This window comes from Salvelinus fontinalis, chromosome 27, assembly GCF_029448725.1.
Source record: "Salvelinus fontinalis isolate EN_2023a chromosome 27, ASM2944872v1, whole genome shotgun sequence".
Classification (NCBI taxonomy): Eukaryota; Metazoa; Chordata; class Actinopteri; order Salmoniformes; family Salmonidae; genus Salvelinus; species Salvelinus fontinalis.
In genome coordinates, this window is record NC_074691.1 from 23,841,166 (window position 1) to 23,863,351 (window position 22,186).

The 22,186-nt window shown below is 45.5% G+C and overlaps 1 protein-coding gene across 1 annotated transcript in view; it reads right to left on the reverse strand.

Annotated features, from left to right (window-relative positions):
* Positions 1-22,186, reverse strand: part of LOC129825328 (fibronectin type III domain-containing protein 1-like) — a gene marked incomplete in the record, with an annotated part of 79,694 nt that overhangs the window by 56,707 nt on the left and 801 nt on the right.

Genomic DNA, 22,186 nt, shown 5'->3' on the forward strand with positions numbered 1-22,186 from the left:
CACACTCTCTACACTGACACACTCTCTCTACACTGACACACACTCTCTACACTGACACACTCTCTACACTGACACACTCTCTACACTGACACACACTCTCTACACTGACACACTCTCTACACTGACACACTCTCTACACTGACACACTCTCTACACTGACACACTCTCTACACTGACACACTCTCTACACTGACACACTCTCTACACGGACACTCTCTCCACACTGACACTCTCTCCACACTGACACACTCTCTCTATACAAACACTCTCTCTCTTCACACAATCTCTATACACACTCTCTACACACTCTCTCTACACACGCTCTCTGCAAACACTCTTTCTACACACACACTCTACACACACACCCTCTACACACACAAACACTCTCTACACACACTCCATACACACACCCTCTATACACACTCTCTACACACACACACACACACACACACACACACACACACACACACACACACACACACACACACACACACACACACACACACACACACACACACACACACACACACACTCTCTACACACACACACACACACACTCCATACACACACTCTCTCTACACACACACACTCTCTACACACACTCTCTACACAAACACACTCTCTACACACTCTCTCTACACACACACTCCCTCTACACACACACTCCCTCTACACACACACTCCCTCTACACACACACTCCCTCTACACACACTCTCTCTACACACACACTCTACTCACACTCTCTATACACACACTCTCTCTATCCACACACTCCCTCTACACACACACTCCCTCTACACACACACTCCCTCTACACACACACTATCAACACACACTCTCTACTCACACTCTCTATACACACACACTCTCTATCCACACACTCCCTCTACACACACACTCCCTCTACACACACTCTCCCTACACACACTCTCTCTACACATACACTCTCTCTACACACCCTCCCTCTACACACACACTCTCTCTACACACACACCTACTCTACACACACACTCCCTCTACACACACACTCCCTCTACACACACACTCCCTCTACACACACACTCCCTCTACACACACACTCTCTCTACACACACTCCCTCTACACACACACTCTCTCTACACACACTCCCTCTACACACACACTCCCTCTACACACACACTCTCTACACTCACACACTCTCTACACTGACACACTCTACACTGGCACTCTCTCTACACTGACACACTCTCTACACTGACACACTCTCTACACTGACACACTCTCTACACTGACACACGCTCTACACTGACACACTCTCTACACTGACACACTCTCTACACTGACACACTCTCTACACTAACACACTCTCTCTACACTGACACACTCTCTACAATGACACACACTCTACATGACACACTCTCTACACTGACAAACTCTCTACACTGACACACGCTCTACACTGACACACTCTCTACACTGACACACTCTCTACACTAACACACTCTCTACACTAACACACACTCTACACTGACACACTCTCTACACTAACACACTCTCTACACTAACACACACTCTACACTAACACACTCTCTCTACACTGACACACTCTCTACACTAACACACTCTCTACACTGACACACACTCTACACTAACACACACTCTCTACACTAACACACTCTCTACACTGACACACACTCTACACTGACACTCTCTCTCTACACTGACACACTCTCTACACTAACACACTCTCTACACTAACACACACACTACACTGACACTCTCTCTCTACACTGACACACTCTCTACACTGACACACTCTCTACACTAACACACTCTCTACACTAACACACACACTACACTGACACTCTCTCTCTACACTGACACACTCTCTACACTGACACTCTCTCTACACTGACACACTCTCTACACTAACACACTCTCTCTACACTGACACACTCTCTACACTAACACACTCTCTCTACACTGACACTCTCTCTACACTGACACACTCTCTACACTAACACACTCTCTCTACACTGACACACTCTCTACACTGACACACACTCTACACTGACACTCTCTCTTTACACTGACACACTCTCTACACTAACACACTCTCTACACTAACACACTCTCTACACTGACACTCTCTCTACACTGACACACACTCTACACTGACACTCTCTCTCTACACTGACACACACTCTACACTGACACTCTCTCTCTACACTGACACACTCTCTACACTGACACTCTCTACACTGACACACTCTCTCTACACTAACACACTCTCTCTACACTAACACTCTCTCTACACTGACACACTCTCTACACTGATACACTCTCTACACTAACACTCTCTCTACACTGACACTCTCTACACTGACACACTCTCTCTACACTGACACACTCTCTCTACACTGACACACTCTCTACACTGACACACTCTACACTGACACACTCTCTACACTGACACACTCTCTACACTGACACTCTCTACACTGACACTCTCTCTACACTGACACACTCTCTACACTGACACACTCTCTACACTGACACACTCTCTACACTGACACTCTCTCTACACTGACACTCTCTCTACACTGACACACTCTCTACACTGACACACTCTCTCTATACAAACACTCTCTCTCTTCACACAATCTCTATACACACTCTCTACACACTCTCTCTACACACGCTCTCTGCAAACACTCTTTCTACACACACACTCTACACACACACCCTCTACACACACAAACACTCTCTACACACACTCCATACACACACCCTCTATACACACTCTCTACACACACACACACACACACACACACACACACACACACACACACACACACACACACACACACACACACACACTCTCTACACACACACACACACTCCATACACACACTCTCTCTACACACACACACTCTCTACACACACTCTCTACACAAACACACTCTCTACACACTCTCTCTACACACACTCTCTCTACACACACTCCCTCTACACACACACTCCCTCTACACACACACTCTCTACACTCACACACTCTCTACACTGACACACTCTCTACACCGACACACTCTACACTGGCACTCTCTCTACACTGACACACTCTTTACACTGACACACTCTCTACACTAACACTCTCTACACTGACACACACTCTCTACACTGACACACTCTCTACACTGACACACTCTCTCTACACTGACACACACTCTCTACACTGACACACTCTCTACACTAACACTCTCTCTACACTGACACACTCTCTACACTGACACACTCTCTACACTGACACACTCTCTACACTGACACACTCTCTACACTGACACTCTCTCTACACTGACACTCTCTCTACACTGACACACTCTCTACACTGACACACTCTCTACACTGACACACTCTCTACACGGACACACTCTCTACACTGACACTCTCTCTACACTGACACTCTCTCTACACTGACACACTCTCTACACTGACACACTCTCTCTATACAAACACTCTCTCTCTTCACACAATCTCTATACACACTCTCTACACACTCTCTCTACACACGCTCTCTGCAAACACTCTTTCTACACACACACTCTACACACACACCCTCTACACACACAAACACTCTCTACACACACTCCATACACACACCCTCTATACACACTCTCTACACACACACACACACACACACACACACACACACACACACACACACACACACACACACACACACACACACACACACACACTCTCTACACACACACACACACACTCCATACACACACTCTCTCTACACACACACACTCTCTACACACACTCTCTACACAAACACACTCTCTACACACTCTCTCTACACACACACTCCCTCTACACACACACTCCCTCTACACACACACTCCCTCTACACACACACTCCCTCTACACACACTCTCTCTACACACACACTCTACTCACACTCTCTATACACACACTCTCTCTATCCACACACTCCCTCTACACACACACTCCCTCTACACACACTCTCCCTACACACACTCTCTCTACACATACACTCTCTCTACACACCCTCCCTCTACACACACACTCTCTCTACACACACACCTACTCTACACACACACTCCCTCTACACACACACTCCCTCTACACACACACTCCCTCTACACACACACTCCCTCTACACACACACTCTCTCTACACACACTCCCTCTACACACACACTCTCTCTACACACACTCCCTCTACACACACACTCCCTCTACACACACACTCTCTACACTCACACACTCTCTACACTAACACACTCTCTACACTAACACACACTCTACACTGACACTCTCTCTACACTGACACTCTCTCTACACTGACACACTCTCTACACTGACACACTTTCTACACTGAAACTCTCTCTACACTGACACTCTCTCTCTACACTGACACACTCTCTACACTGACACTCTCTCTACACTGACACACTCTCTACACTAACACACTCTCTCTACACTGACACTCTCTACACTGACACACTCTCTACACTAACACACTCTCTCTACACTGACACACTCTCTACACTGATACACTCTCTACACTGACACACTCTCTACACTAACACACTCTCTCTACACTGACACACTCTCTACACTGATACACTCTCTACACTAACACTCTCTCTACACTGACACTCTCTACACTGACACACTCTCTCTACACTGACACACTCTCTACACTGACACACTCTCTACACTGACACACTCTCTACACTAACACACTCTCTCTACACTGACACACTCTCTACACTGACACACTCTCTCTACACTGACACACACTCTCTACACTGACACACTCTCTACACTGACACACTCTCTACACTGACACACTCTCTACACTGACACACTCTCTACACTGACACACTCTCTACACTGACACTCTTTCTACACTGACACTCTCTCTACACTGACACACTCTCTACACTGACACACTCTCTACACTGACACACTCTCTACACGGACACTCTCTCCACACTGACACACTCTCTCTATACAAACACTCTCTCTCTTCACACAATCTCTATACACACTCTCTACACACTCTCTCTACACACGCTCTCTGCAAACACTCTTTCTACACACACACTCTACACACACACCCTCTACACACACAAACACTCTCTACACACACTCCATACACACACCCTCTATACACACTCTCTACACACACACACACACACACACACACACACACACACACACACACACACACACACACACACACACACACACACACACACACACACACACACACACACACACACACACACACACACACACTCTCTACACACACACACACACTCCATACACACACTCTCTCTACACACACACACTCTCTACACACACTCTCTACACAAACACACTCTCTACACACTCTCTCTACACACACTCTCTCTACACACACTCCCTCTACACACACACTCCCTCTACACACACACTGTCTACACTCACACACTCTCTACACTGACACACTCTCTACACTGACACACTCTACACTGGCACTCTCTCTACACTGACACACTCTTTACACTGACACACTCTCTACACTAACACACTCTCTACACTGACACACTCTCTACACTAACACACTCTCTCTACACTGACACACTCTCTACACTGACACACTCTCTACACTGACACACTCTCTACACTGACACACTCTCTACACTGACACACTCTCTACACTGACACACTCTCTACACTGACACACTCTTTACACTGACACACTCTACACTAACACACTCTCTACACTGACACACTCTCTACACTAACACACTCTCTCTACACTGACACACTCTCTACACTGACACTCTCTACACTGACACACTCTCTACACTAACACACTCTCTCTACACTGACACACTCTCTACACTGACACTCTCTACACTGACACACTCTCTACACTGACACACTCTTTACACTGACACACTCTCTACACTAACACACTCTCTACACTGACACACTCTCTACACTAACACACTCTCTCTACACTGACACACTCTCTACACTGACACTCTCTACACTGACACACTCTCTCTACACTGACACTCTCTCTCTACACTGACACACTCTCTCTACACTGACACACACTCTCTACACTGACACACTCTCTACACTGATACACTCTCTACACTGACACACTCTCTACACTGACACACTCTCTACACTGACACACTCTCTACACTGACACTCTCTCTACACTGACACTCTCTCTACACTGACACACTCTCTACACTGACACACTCTCTACACTGACACACTCTCTACACGGACACACTCTCTACACTGACACTCTCTCTACACTGACACACTCTCTACACTGACACACTCTCTACACTGACACACTCTCTACACTGACACTCTCTCTACACTGACACTCTCTCTACACTGACACACTCTCCACACTGACACTCTCTCCACACTGACACACTCTCTCTATACAAACACTCTCTCTCTTCACACAATCTCTATACACACTCTCTACACACTCTCTCTACACACGCTCTCTGCAAACACTCTTTCTACACACACACTCTACACACACCCTCTACACACACAAACACTCTCTACACACACTCCATACACACACCCTCTATACACACACACACACACACACACACACACACACACACACACACACACACACACACACACACACACACACACACACACACACACACACACACACACACTCTCTACACACACACACACACTCCATACACACACTCTCTCTACACACACACACTCTCTACACACACTCTCTACACAAACACACTCTCTACACACTCTCTCTACACACACTCTCTCTACACACACTCCCTCTACACACACACTCCCTCTACACACACACTCTCTACACTGACACACTCTTTACACTGACACACTCTCTACACTAACACACTCTCTACACTGACACACTCTCTACACTGACACACTCTCTACACTGACACACTCTCTACACTGACACACTCTCTACACTGACACACTCTCTACACTGACACTCTCTACACTGACACACTCTCTCTACACTGACACACTCTCTACACTGATACACTCTCTACACTAACACACTCTCTACACTGACACACTCTCTACACTGACACACTCTCTCTACACTGACACACTCTCTCTACACTGACACACACTCTACACTGACACACTCTCTACACTGACACACTCTCTACACTGACACAATCTCTACACTGACACACTCTCTACACTGACACTCTCTCTACACTGACACTCTCTCTACACTGACACACACTCTACACTGACACACTCTCTACACTGACACACTCTCTACACTGACACAATCTCTACACTGACACACTCTCTACACGGACACACACTCTACACTGACACACTCTCTACACTGACACACTCTCTACACTGACACAATCTCTACACTGACACACTCTCTACACTGACACTCTCTCTACACTGACACACTCTCTACACTGACACTCTCTCTACACTGACACTCTCTCCACACTGACACACTCTCTCTCTTCACACAATCTCTATACACACTCTCTACACACGCTCTCTGCAAACACTCTTTCTACACACACACTCTACACACACACCCTCTACACACACAAACACTCTCTACACACACTCCATACACACACCCTCTATACACACTCTCTACACACACACACACACACACACACACACACACACACACACACACACACACACACACACACACACACACACACACACACACACACACACACACACACACACACTCTCTACACACACACACACACACTCCATACACACACTCTCTCTACACACACACACTCTCTACACACACTCTCTACACAAACACACTCTCTACACACTCTCTCTACACACACACTCCCTCTACACACACACTCCCTCTACACACACACTCCCTCTACACACACACTCCCTCTACACACACACTATCAACACACACTCTCTACTCACACTCTCTATACACACACACTCTCTATCCACACACTCCCTCTACACACACACTCCCTCTACACACACTCTCCCTACACACACTCTCTCTACACATACACTCTCTCTACACACCCTCCCTCTACACACACACTCTCTCTACACACACACCTACTCTACACACACACTCCCTCTACACACACACTCCCTCTACAAACACACTTCCTCTACACACACACTCCCTCTACACACACACTCTCTCTACACACACTCCCTCTACACACACACTCTCTCTACACACACTCCCTCTACACACACACTCCCTCTACACACACACTCTCTACACTCACACACTCTCTACACTAACACACTCTCTACACTAACACACACTCTACACTGACACTCTCTCTACACTGACACTCTCTCTACACTGACACACTCTCTACACTGACACACTTTCTACACTGAAACTCTCTCTACACTGACACTCTCTCTCTACACTGACACACTCTCTACACTGACACTCTCTCTACACTGACACACTCTCTACACTAACACACTCTCTCTACACTGACACTCTCTACACTGACACACTCTCTACACTAACACACTCTCTCTACACTGACACACTCTCTACACTGATACACTCTCTACACTGACACACTCTCTACACTAACACACTCTCTCTACACTGACACACTCTCTACACTGATACACTCTCTACACTAACACTCTCTCTACACTGACACTCTCTACACTGACACACTCTCTCTACACTGACACACTCTCTACACTGACACACTCTCTACACTGACACACTCTCTACACTAACACACTCTCTCTACACTGACACACTCTCTACACTGACACACTCTCTCTACACTGACACACACTCTCTACACTGACACACTCTCTACACTGACACACTCTCTACACTGACACACTCTCTACACTGACACACTCTCTACACTGACACACTCTCTACACTGACACTCTTTCTACACTGACACTCTCTCTACACTGACACACTCTCTACACTGACACACTCTCTACACTGACACACTCTCTACACGGACACTCTCTCCACACTGACACACTCTCTCTATACAAACACTCTCTCTCTTCACACAATCTCTATACACACTCTCTACACACTCTCTCTACACACGCTCTCTGCAAACACTCTTTCTACACACACACTCTACACACACACCCTCTACACACACAAACACTCTCTACACACACTCCATACACACACCCTCTATACACACTCTCTACACACACACACACACACACACACACACACACACACACACACACACACACACACACACACACACACACACACACACACACACACACACACACACACACACACACACACACACACACACACTCTCTACACACACACACACACTCCATACACACACTCTCTCTACACACACACACTCTCTACACACACTCTCTACACAAACACACTCTCTACACACTCTCTCTACACACACTCTCTCTACACACACTCCCTCTACACACACACTCCCTCTACACACACACTCTCTACACTCACACACTCTCTACACTGACACACTCTCTACACTGACACACTCTACACTGGCACTCTCTCTACACTGACACACTCTTTACACTGACACACTCTCTACACTAACACACTCTCTACACTGACACACTCTCTACACTAACACACTCTCTCTACACTGACACACTCTCTACACTGACACACTCTCTACACTGACACACTCTCTACACTGACACACTCTCTACACTGACACACTCTCTACACTGACACACTCTCTACACTGACACACTCTTTACACTGACACACTCTCTACACTAACACACTCTCTACACTGACACACTCTCTACACTAACACACTCTCTCTACACTGACACACTCTCTACACTGACACTCTCTACACTGACACACTCTCTACACTAACACACTCTCTCTACACTGACACACTCTCTACACTGACACTCTCTACACTGACACACTCTCTACACTGACACACTCTTTACACTGACACACTCTCTACACTAACACACTCTCTACACTGACACACTCTCTACACTAACACACTCTCTCTACACTGACACACTCTCTACACTGACACTCTCTACACTGACACACTCTCTCTACACTGACACTCTCTCTCTACACTGACACACTCTCTCTACACTGACACACACTCTCTACACTGACACACTCTCTACACTGATACACTCTCTACACTGACACACTCTCTACACTGACACACTCTCTACACTGACACACTCTCTACACTGACACTCTCTACACTGACACTCTCTCTACACTGACACACTCTCTACACTGACACACTCTCTACACTGACACACTCTCTACACGGACACACTCTCTACACTGACACTCTCTCTACACTGACACACTCTCTACACTGACACACTCTCTACACTGACACACTCTCTACACTGACACTCTCTCTACACTGACACTCTCTCTACACTGACACACTCTCCACACTGACACTCTCTCCACACTGACACACTCTCTCTATACAAACACTCTCTCTCTTCACACAATCTCTATACACACTCTCTACACACTCTCTCTACACACGCTCTCTGCAAACACTCTTTCTACACACACACTCTACACACACCCTCTACACACACAAACACTCTCTACACACACTCCATACACACACCCTCTATACACACACACACACACACACACACACACACACACACACACACACACACACACACACACACACACACACACACACACACACACACACACACACACACACACACACACACACACACTCTCTACACACACACACACACTCCATACACACACTCTCTCTACACACACACACTCTCTACACACACTCTCTACACAAACACACTCTCTACACACTCTCTCTACACACACTCTCTCTACACACACTCCCTCTACACACACACTCCCTCTACACACACACTCTCTACACTGACACACTCTTTACACTGACACACTCTCTACACTAACACACTCTCTACACTGACACACTCTCTACACTGACACACTCTCTACACTGACACACTCTCTACACTGACACACTCTCTACACTGACACACTCTCTACACTGACACTCTCTACACTGACACACTCTCTCTACACTGACACACTCTCTACACTGATACACTCTCTACACTAACACACTCTCTACACTGACACACTCTCTACACTGACACACTCTCTCTACACTGACACACTCTCTCTACACTGACACACACTCTACACTGACACACTCTCTACACTGACACACTCTCTACACTGACACAATCTCTACACTGACACACTCTCTACACTGACACTCTCTCTACACTGACACTCTCTCTACACTGACACACACTCTACACTGACACACTCTCTACACTGACACACTCTCTACACTGACACAATCTCTACACTGACACACTCTCTACACGGACACACACTCTACACTGACACACTCTCTACACTGACACACTCTCTACACTGACACAATCTCTACACTGACACACTCTCTACACTGACACTCTCTCTACACTGACACACTCTCTACACTGACACTCTCTCTACACTGACACTCTCTCCACACTGACACACTCTCTCTCTTCACACAATCTCTATACACACTCTCTACACACGCTCTCTGCAAACACTCTTTCTACACACACACTCTACACACACACCCTCTACACACACAAACACTCTCTACACACACTCCATACACACACCCTCTATACACACTCTCTACACACACACACACACACACACACACACACACACACACACACACACACACACACACACACACACACTCTCTACACACACACACACACACTCCATACACACACTCTCTCTACACACACACACTCTCTACACACACTCTCTACACAAACACACTCTCTACACACTCTCTCTACACACACACTCCCTCTACACACACACTCCCTCTACACACACACTCCCTCTACACACACACTCCCTCTACACACACACTATCAACACACACTCTCTACTCACACTCTCTATACACACACACTCTCTATCCACACACTCCCTCTACACACACACTCCCTCTACACACACTCTCCCTACACACACTCTCTCTACACATACACTCTCTCTACACACCCTCCCTCTACACACACACTCTCTCTACACACACACCTACTCTACACACACACTCCCTCTACACACACACTCCCTCTACAAACACACTTCCTCTACACACACACTCCCTCTACACACACACTCTCTCTACACACACTCCCTCTACACACACACTCTCTCTACACACACTCCCTCTACACACACACTCCCTCTACACACACACTCTCTACACTCACACACTCTCTACACTGACACACTCTCTACACTGACACACTCTACACTGGCACTCTCTCTACACTGACACACTCTCTACATTAACACTCTCTCTACACTGACACACGCTCTACACTGACACACTCTCTACACTGACACACTCTCTACACTGACACTCTCTCTACACTGACACACGCTCTACACTGACACACTCTCTACACTGACACACTCTCTACACTGACACACTCTCTACACTGACACACTTTCTACACTGAAACTCTCTCTACACTGACACTCTCTCTCTACACTGACACAGTCTCTACACTGACACTCTCTCTACACTGACACACTCTCTACACTGACACACTTTCTACACTGACACTCTCTCTACACTGACACACTCTCTCTACACTGACACACTCTCTACACTAACACACTCTCTCTACACTGACACACTCTCTACACTGACACACTCTCTACACTGACACACTCTCTACACTAACACACTCTCTCTACACTGACACACTCTCTACAATGACACACACTCTACATGACACACTCTCTACACTGACACACTCTCTACAATGACACACACTCTACATGACACACTCTCTACACTGACAAACTCTCTACACTGACACACTCTCTACACTGACACACTCTCTACACTGACACACTCTCTACACTGACATACTCTCTACACTAACACACTCTCTACACTAACACACACTCTACACTGACACTCTCTCTACACTGACACTCTCTCTACACTGACACTCTCTCTACACTGACACACTCTCTACACTGACACACTTTCTACACTGAAACTCTCTCTACACTGACACTCTCTCTCTACACTGACACAGTCTCTACACTGACACTCTCTACACTGACACACTCTCTCTACACTGACACACTCTCTACACTGACACACTCTCTACACTGACACTCTCTACACTGACACACTCTCTCTACACTGACACACTCTACACTGACACACTCTCTACACTGACACACTCTCTACACTGACACACTCTCTACACTAACACACTCTCTCTACACTGACACACTCTCTACACTGACACACTCTCTACACTGACACACTCTCTACACTAACACACTCTCTCTACACTGACACTCTCTCTACACTGACACACTCTCTACACTGACACACTCTCTACACTGACACACTCTCTACACGGACACTCTCTCCACACTGACACACTCTCTCTATACAAACACTCTCTCTCTTCACACAATCTCTATACACACTCTCTACACACTCTCTCTACACACGCTCTCTGCAAACACTCTTTCTACACACACACTCTACACACACACCCTCTACACACACAAACACTCTCTACACACACTCCATACACACACCCTCTATACACACTCTCTACACACACACACACACACACACACACACACACACACACACACACACACACACACACTCTCTACACACACACACACACTCCATACACACACTCTCGCTACACACACACACTCTCTACACACACTCTCTACACAAACACACTCTCTACACACTCTCTACACACACTCTCTCTACACACACTCCCTCTACACACACACTCCCTCTACACACACACTCTCTACACTCACACACTCTCTACACTGACACACTCTCTACACTGACACACTCTCTACACTAACACACTCTCTACACTGACACACTCTCTCTACACTGACACACTCTCTACACTGACACACTCTCTACACTGACACTCTCTACACTGACACACTCTCTCTACACTGACACACTCTCTACACTGACACACTCTCTACACTAACACTCTCTCTACACTGACACACTCTCTACACTGACACACTCTCTACACTGACACACTCTCTCTACACTGACACACTCTCTCTACACTGACACACTCTCTACACTGACACACTCTCTACACTGACACACTCTCTCTACACTGACACACTCTCTACACTGACACACTCTCTACACTGACACTCTCTACACTGACACACTCTCTACACTGACACACTCTCTACACTGACACACTCTCTACACTAACACACTCTCTCTACACTGACACACTCTCTACACTGACACACTCTCTACACTGACACACTCTCTACACTGACACACTCTCTCTACACTGACACACTCTCTACACTAACACACTCTCTCTACACTGACACTCTCTCTACACTGACACTCTCTCTACACTGACACTCTCTCTACACTAACACACTCTCTACACTGACACACACTCTACACTGACACTCTCTCTACACTGACACTCTCTCTACACTGACACACTCTCTACACTGACACTCTCTCTACACTGACACTCTCTACACTGACACGCTCTCTACACTGATACACTCTCTACACTGACACTCTCTCTACACTGACACTCTCTCTACACTGACACTCTCTCTACACTGACACTCTCTCTACACTGACACTCTCTCTACACTGACACTCTCTCTACACTGACACTCTCTCTACACTGACACTCTCTCTACACTGACACACTCTACACTGACACACTCTCTCTATACAAACACTCTCTCTCTTCACACAATCTCTATACACACACTCTACACACTCTCTACACACGCTCTCTGCAAACACTCTTTCTACACACACACTCTACACACACACCCTCTACACACACAAACACTCTCTACACACACTCCATACACACACCCTCTATACACACTCTCTACACACACACACACACACACACACACACACACACACACACACACACACACACACACACACACACACACACACACACACACACACACACACACACACACACACACACACACTCTCTACACACACACACACTCTCCATACACACACTCTCTCTACACACACACACTCTCTACACACACTCTCTACACAAACACACTCTCTACACACTCTCTCTACACACACTCTCTCTACACACACTCCCTCTACACACACACTCCCTCTACACACACACTCTCTCTACACACACTCTCTCTACACACACTCCCTCTACACACACACTCTCTCTACACACACACTCTCTCTACACACAAACACACTCTCTCTACACACACACTCTCTATACACACACACACTCTTTCTACACACACACTCTCTCTACACACACTCCCTCTACACACACACTCTCTCTACACACACACTCTCTCTACACACACACTCTCTATACACACACACTCTCTCTACACACACTCTCTCTACACACACTCCCTCTACACACACACTCCCTCTACACACACACCTACTCTACACACACACCTACTCTACACACACACTCTCTCTATACACACTCTCTCTACACACACACTCCCTCTACACACACACTCCCTCTATACACACACACACACTCCCTCTACACACACACTCCCTCTACACACACACTCTCTCTACTCACACTCTCTATACACACACACTCTCTCTACACACACACTCTCTCTACACACACACTCCCTCTACACACACACTCCCTCTACACACACACACTATCAACACACACTCTCTACTCACACTCTCTATACACACACACTCTCTATCCACACACTCCCTCTACACACACACTCCCTCTACACACACACTCCCTCTACACACACACTCCCTCTACACACACACTATCAACACACACTCTCTACTCACACTCTCTATACACACACACTCTCTATCCACACACTCCCTCTACACACACACTCTCACTACACACACTCTCCCTACACACACTCTCTCTACACACACACTCTCTCTAAACACACCCTCTCTCTACACACACACTCCCTTTACACACACTCTCTCTCTCTACACACACACTCCCTCTACACACACTCCCTCTACACACATTCCTCTACACACACTCCCTCTACACACACTCCCTCTACACACACTCTCTCTACAAACACACTATAAACACACTCTCCACACACTCTATACACACTCTCTCTACACACTCTATACACACTCTCTCTACACACACACTCCCTCTACACACACACTCTCTCTACACACACACTCTCTCTACACACACTATAAACACTCTCTCTACACACACTATAAACACACTCTCTCCACACACTATAAACACACTCTCTGCACACACTCTCTCTACACACACTATAAACACACTCTCTCCACACACTCTCTCCACACACTCTGCACACACTCTCTCCACACACTCTATACACACTCTCTCCACACACTCTATACACACTCTCTCCACACTCTCTCCACTCTCTCCACACACACTCTCTCCACACTCTCTCTACACACACACTCTCTCTACACACACACTCTCTCTACACACACTATAAACACTCTCTATACACACACTCTATACACACTCTCTCCACACACTCTATACACACTCTCTCCACACACACTCTCTCCACACACTCTCTCCACACACTCTCTCCACACACTCTATACACACTCTCTCTACACACTCTATACACACTCTCTCTATACTTTCTCTCTGCATACACTCTATACACACACTCTCTCTATACACACTCTCTATCTACACACACTCTCTACACACACACTCTCTATATATATCTGTGAAGGGTGTTCTCCTTGCCCAGGTGCTACCTGTTTAACCAAACATAGCCACTCCCAGAGATGACATCATGATGTGAGACCCGTTAGCGCCAGGGTTGATGGACACCTGAGTCACACGTGAGAGGGCCTGGGTCGGCCCCACGTCATGTGATCAAACACTCGCACATGACACGCTGGAAAATATTAGCCACATGCTTTAACTTCCCTGTCTGTCCGTCTGTCTCAATACATGTTTCTCTGTACCTGCTATTTCCCCTTTGGGGATTGTAGACTTTTGGGGATTCTAGGCTTTTGTGGATTGTAGGCTTTTGGGGATTGTATACTTTTGGGGATTGTAGGCTTTTGGGGATTGTAGGCTTTTGGGGATTGTAGACTTTTGGGGATTGTAGACTTTTGGGGATTGTAGACTTTTGGGGATTGTAGACTTGTGCGGATTGTAGACTTTTGGGGATTGTAGACTTTTGGGGATTGTAGACTTTTGGGGATTGTAGACTTTTGGGGATTCTAGGCTTTTGGGGATTCTAGGCTTTTGGGGATTGTAGGCTTTTGGGGATTGTAGGCTTTTGGGGATTGTAGGCTTTTGTGGATTGTAGGCTTTGGGGATTGTAGACTTTTGGGGATTGTAGACTTGGCGATTGTAGACTTTTGGGGATTGTAGGCTTTTGGGGATTGTAGACTTTTGGGGATTGTAGACTTTTGGGGATTGTAGACTTGTGCGGATTGTAGACTTTTGGGGATTGTAGACTTTTGGGGATTGTAGACTTTTGGGGATTGTATACTTTTGGGGATTGTAGGCTTTTGGGGATTGTAGGCTTTTGGGGATTGTAGGCTATTGTGCTTTTACTAAGTGCTCTATGTATTACAGTCTTTTTGCAAAACTGTAAGTAATTTCTGATTGCTTTCACACACAATGCAAATGCTAAGCACATTTTTGCAAAACAGTCATGACAAACAAAATGGTCAACATTTGGTCACAGCTAATATAAATTACTCCCATTAATGTGAACCTCTTCTGCATGTGTGCAAACCTTCTTTGTGCAATTGTTCAATAATCAATCAGTCCTTATTCATGCATTAAAGAGGTAACCTCTGAGTTGCTGTTTGCAAGAATGGACCAAGTAAGAGATTGAGGGCAAGAACAAGGGAGAGTTAGAGGGGCCCATAGAGGAATATAGTTCAGCTCTCAGTTAAAATGGAAAAAGGTCAAATATGCCTTTTGTTTCTAGATATTCATGCTCTTGAGTGACATTCTTTCTGCATTGGTCATCTTTGGTAAAATCATTTTAGGAAGAAATAATACAGCCCATGCTGTGATAATATGTTTACTCGCCTTTTATGGTGCGTACTATAACTATAGTATCAACAAATGGCCCACACATACACTACATTACTACATGGACGCCTGCTAATAGAACATCTCATTCTAAAAACACCTGCTAATAGAACATCTCATTCTGTAAACACCTGCTAGTAGAACATCTCATTTCTAAATCACCTGCTAGTAGAACATCTCATTCTAAAAACACCTGCTAGTAGAACATCTCATTCTAAAAACACCTGCTAATAGAACATCTCATTCTAAAATCACCTCCTAGTAGAACATCTCATTCTAAAAACACCTGCTAGTAGAACATCTCATTCTAAAAACACCTGCTAATAGAACATCTCATTCTAAAAACACCTGCTAGTAGAACATCTCATTCTAAAATCACCTGCTTGTGGAACATCTCATTCTAAAAATCCCTGCTAGTAGAACATCTCATTCTAAAAACACCTGCTAGTAGAACATCTCATTCTAAAATCACCTGCTTGTGGAACATCTCATTCTAAAAACACCTGCTAGTAGAACATCTCATTCTAAAATCACCTGCTAGTAGAACATCTCATTCTAAAAACCCCTGCTAGTAGAACATCTCATTCTAAAAACACCTGCTAGTAGAACATCTCATTCTAAAATCACCTGCTAGTAGAACATCTCATTCTAAAAACACCTGCTAGTAGAACTTCTCATTTCTAAATCACCTGCTAGTAGAACATCTCATTCTAAAATCACCTGCTAGTAGAACATCTCATTCTAAAAACCCCTGCTAGTAGAACATCTCATTCTAAAAACACCTGCTAGTAGAACATCTCATTTCTAAATCACCTGCTAGTAGAACATCTCATTCTAAAATCACCTGCTAGTAGAACATCTCATTCTAAAATCACCTGCTAGTAGAACTTCTCATTCCAAAATCATGGGCATTAATTTGGAGTTAGTCCTCCCTTTGCTGCTATAACAGGGAAGGCTTTCCACTAGATATTTGAACATTGCTGCGGGGAATTTCGTCCATTCAGCCACAAGAGGAATAGTGAGGTTGGGCACTGATGTTGGGTGATTTGGCCTGGCTCGCAGTCAGTGTTCCAATTCATCCCAACATTTGTTGATGGGGTTGAGGTCAGGGCTCTGTGCAGTTCTTCAACACCGATCTCGACAAACCATTTCTGTATGGACATCACTTTGTGCATGGGGGCATTGTCATGCTGAAACAGGAAAGGGCCTTCCCCAAACTGTTGCAACAAGGTTGGAAGCACAGAATTGTCTAGAATTTCATTATATGCTGTAGTGTTAACATTTCCCTTCACTGTAACTAAGGGGCCTAACCCAAACTGTAAAAAACCGTCCCAGACCATTTTTCCTCCTCCACCAAACTTTACAGTTGGCACTATGCATTGGCGAAGGTAGCATTCTCCTGGCATCCACCAAACCCAGATTTGAGCTGTGAGCTTGTGTGGCCTACCACTTCCATTGTTGCTCCTAGATGTTTCTACTTCACAATAACTGCTTACAGTTGACCGGGGCAACTCTACCAGGGCAGACATTTTATGGACTGACTTGTTGGAAAGGTGACATCCTATGATGTTGCCATGTTGAAAGTCACTGTTTGCCAATGTTTGTCTTTGGAGACTGAATGACTGTGTACTCGATTTGATACACCTGTGGCTGAAATAGCCAACTCCAGTAATTTGAACGGGTGTCCACATACTTTTGTATATATAGTGTATAATAGACTGTTAACCAGGTTAGGATATATTGATAGCTGTAGTTAGTATTTATTGGGCCTTTGTGTAACAATTGATATGAATAACTTTTCACTAGATAACCAGTTGCATGTTTTGATGGAGGTCATTGATTTTATGTCATTTATTTATTGGGAGAAGCAGTGGACAAGAAAAGGACAAAGCCACAACAAACAGCAGCTATGTTTTTAGACTCAGAATGATGAACTCAATCACTGAGCATGAACTGTCTGAGAGAGAGAGAGAGAGAAAGAGAGAGAGAGAGAGAGAGAGAGAGTAAAGATGGGAATTGGAAATAAGAAAGTGAGACAGAGAGAGAAGAATTTAAAGAGAGATGGAAAGATATGAAAAGATATGTAGAGATGGAGAGAGGAGAAATGGGGGAAAGGGGCAAGGGAGAAGAGAGGGTTATTATAACGTGGCAGGCTGGCAGCTAAGTCAGCTCAACAGAGATTAGCCAGATGTTCTTCTCCAAGACTCAAGCCTTTTGTATTTTCTTCACTCAGACCTTTTCTTTCCTCTGTTGGGAAGCAGGTCCTCTCACAGCAAGTGTGAGTGTGGCTCCAAATCGATTTCACAAACCCTGCTCTGTAGCGTCTAAAACATCAGTGCTGTCTGTGGATCATTGCGGTCTCTATCTGCCTCTTAAAGGTGCTATCTCCATTTTACACTTCACTGAGCTAATATGATGATGAGAACCCAGTGAAGCAGTAAACTGTAACCTGCATCTGTCCCCCCCAACCTGCCCAGGGGGAGCTTCCTGTCTGAAAGTTCAAAATGCTGGATAATCTTTCAGTCTGCTAAATGATTTTGCTTAAAATTTGTCTCACATATTGTTAGCATATTTTCCACTTATCTGTCAAATTGAATATTCCTTCTAAGGACTAGAGTGATTGTTAGGGGGTGTGCTCAAGGGACGTTAGGTCTCTTGAGATGGATATTCCATGCCTCTGTCCACCCTGATGTTCATCATTCCAGTTAGTACGCAGAACAACCATAGAGATCCTTTAAAAAATATTAGTATTAGTATCCTAATTCCTAATACTATGTGCACAAATATGGGTGTGTTCATAAATTCACTCTGGAGTGCCAGAATGCCCTCAGAGTGCTCTCTGGGCGTTCTTCAATTCAGAGCGTTGTCAAATTGTCCGTTCATAAATTCAGAGCATTTCACACTCCTTGCGTTCAGAGCGCACACTGGACGCTCTGGCCAAGGAGGAGGGTTGATCCAAGCATTCTGACCTCACAACGGCAGTCAAGCACCCAAGCTAACTTGCTAACGTTGGCTATCTAGCTAGCTACTTCCAGACACAAATGAGAGAACACCTCACCCTGACCATTTTACTCGCCCTAGCAGAGCTGGTTAGGCTGTTTTCCTGTTATCTGGTGACTGTAAATGTGCTGATGGTAACAATTTAATAACGTTTTCTTTGCCAACGTTTACTGACACGGATCATATTCAAAGGGTGTTGATTGTTCGTAAAATCATCAGGTATTCTGCACTCTGGCACACTCCGACGAGAGTGCTCTGAAATCGGAATAGATAACCAGAGTGAATTTACAAACGCACCCTGTGTGTTGACCTATTCTCCTATCCCCTCGTAACAAATGAACCTGAGCAACACCTGTTGTGCTTTAAGCTCAGCGGCAGTGAGAGGGGTGTTTGGGGAGCTCTAACGCATAGAAGCTGGGTTTCACAGCGCGCAACAAGACCAGTGGATGTGATAATAAGTGGATGCTAGTGACACCTAGATGCAGCAGGAGCAAAATTGACAGAAACTTTGCGAAAAAGTCAACCACCTCCTCCTTCCCCCTCTCTCTGTGATATTGTCAGAGTTGAAAGCCGGGCCATCATGGAGCTGCTACCGGTGCCAAGTTGAATCCCCGTTTTGGCACCGTAGCATCCCTTTAGAAATCAAAGCCTTTTTTTCTTCATATTTTCGGTTGGTTGTGATTGGTTTTAATCATGATCGAATATTTGTCATCTTATTTTTATTATGAGGTAAGAACATATTCCATGACTGCTGCGCTCACAAGACAACATCACATTTTCCTTCCAGACCAGAAACGATGAAAGACAGTTTCAAGGTCCAAATTCATCATTATTGTTCACTTCGACTGGGATGTTTTTCCCCATCTGCAAACTGTTACGCATTTTTGTTTTCAGAATAAGTGCCCAAAATAAAATATTTTCCCTAAACATTTGCATAATTTGTTTATGAAACAC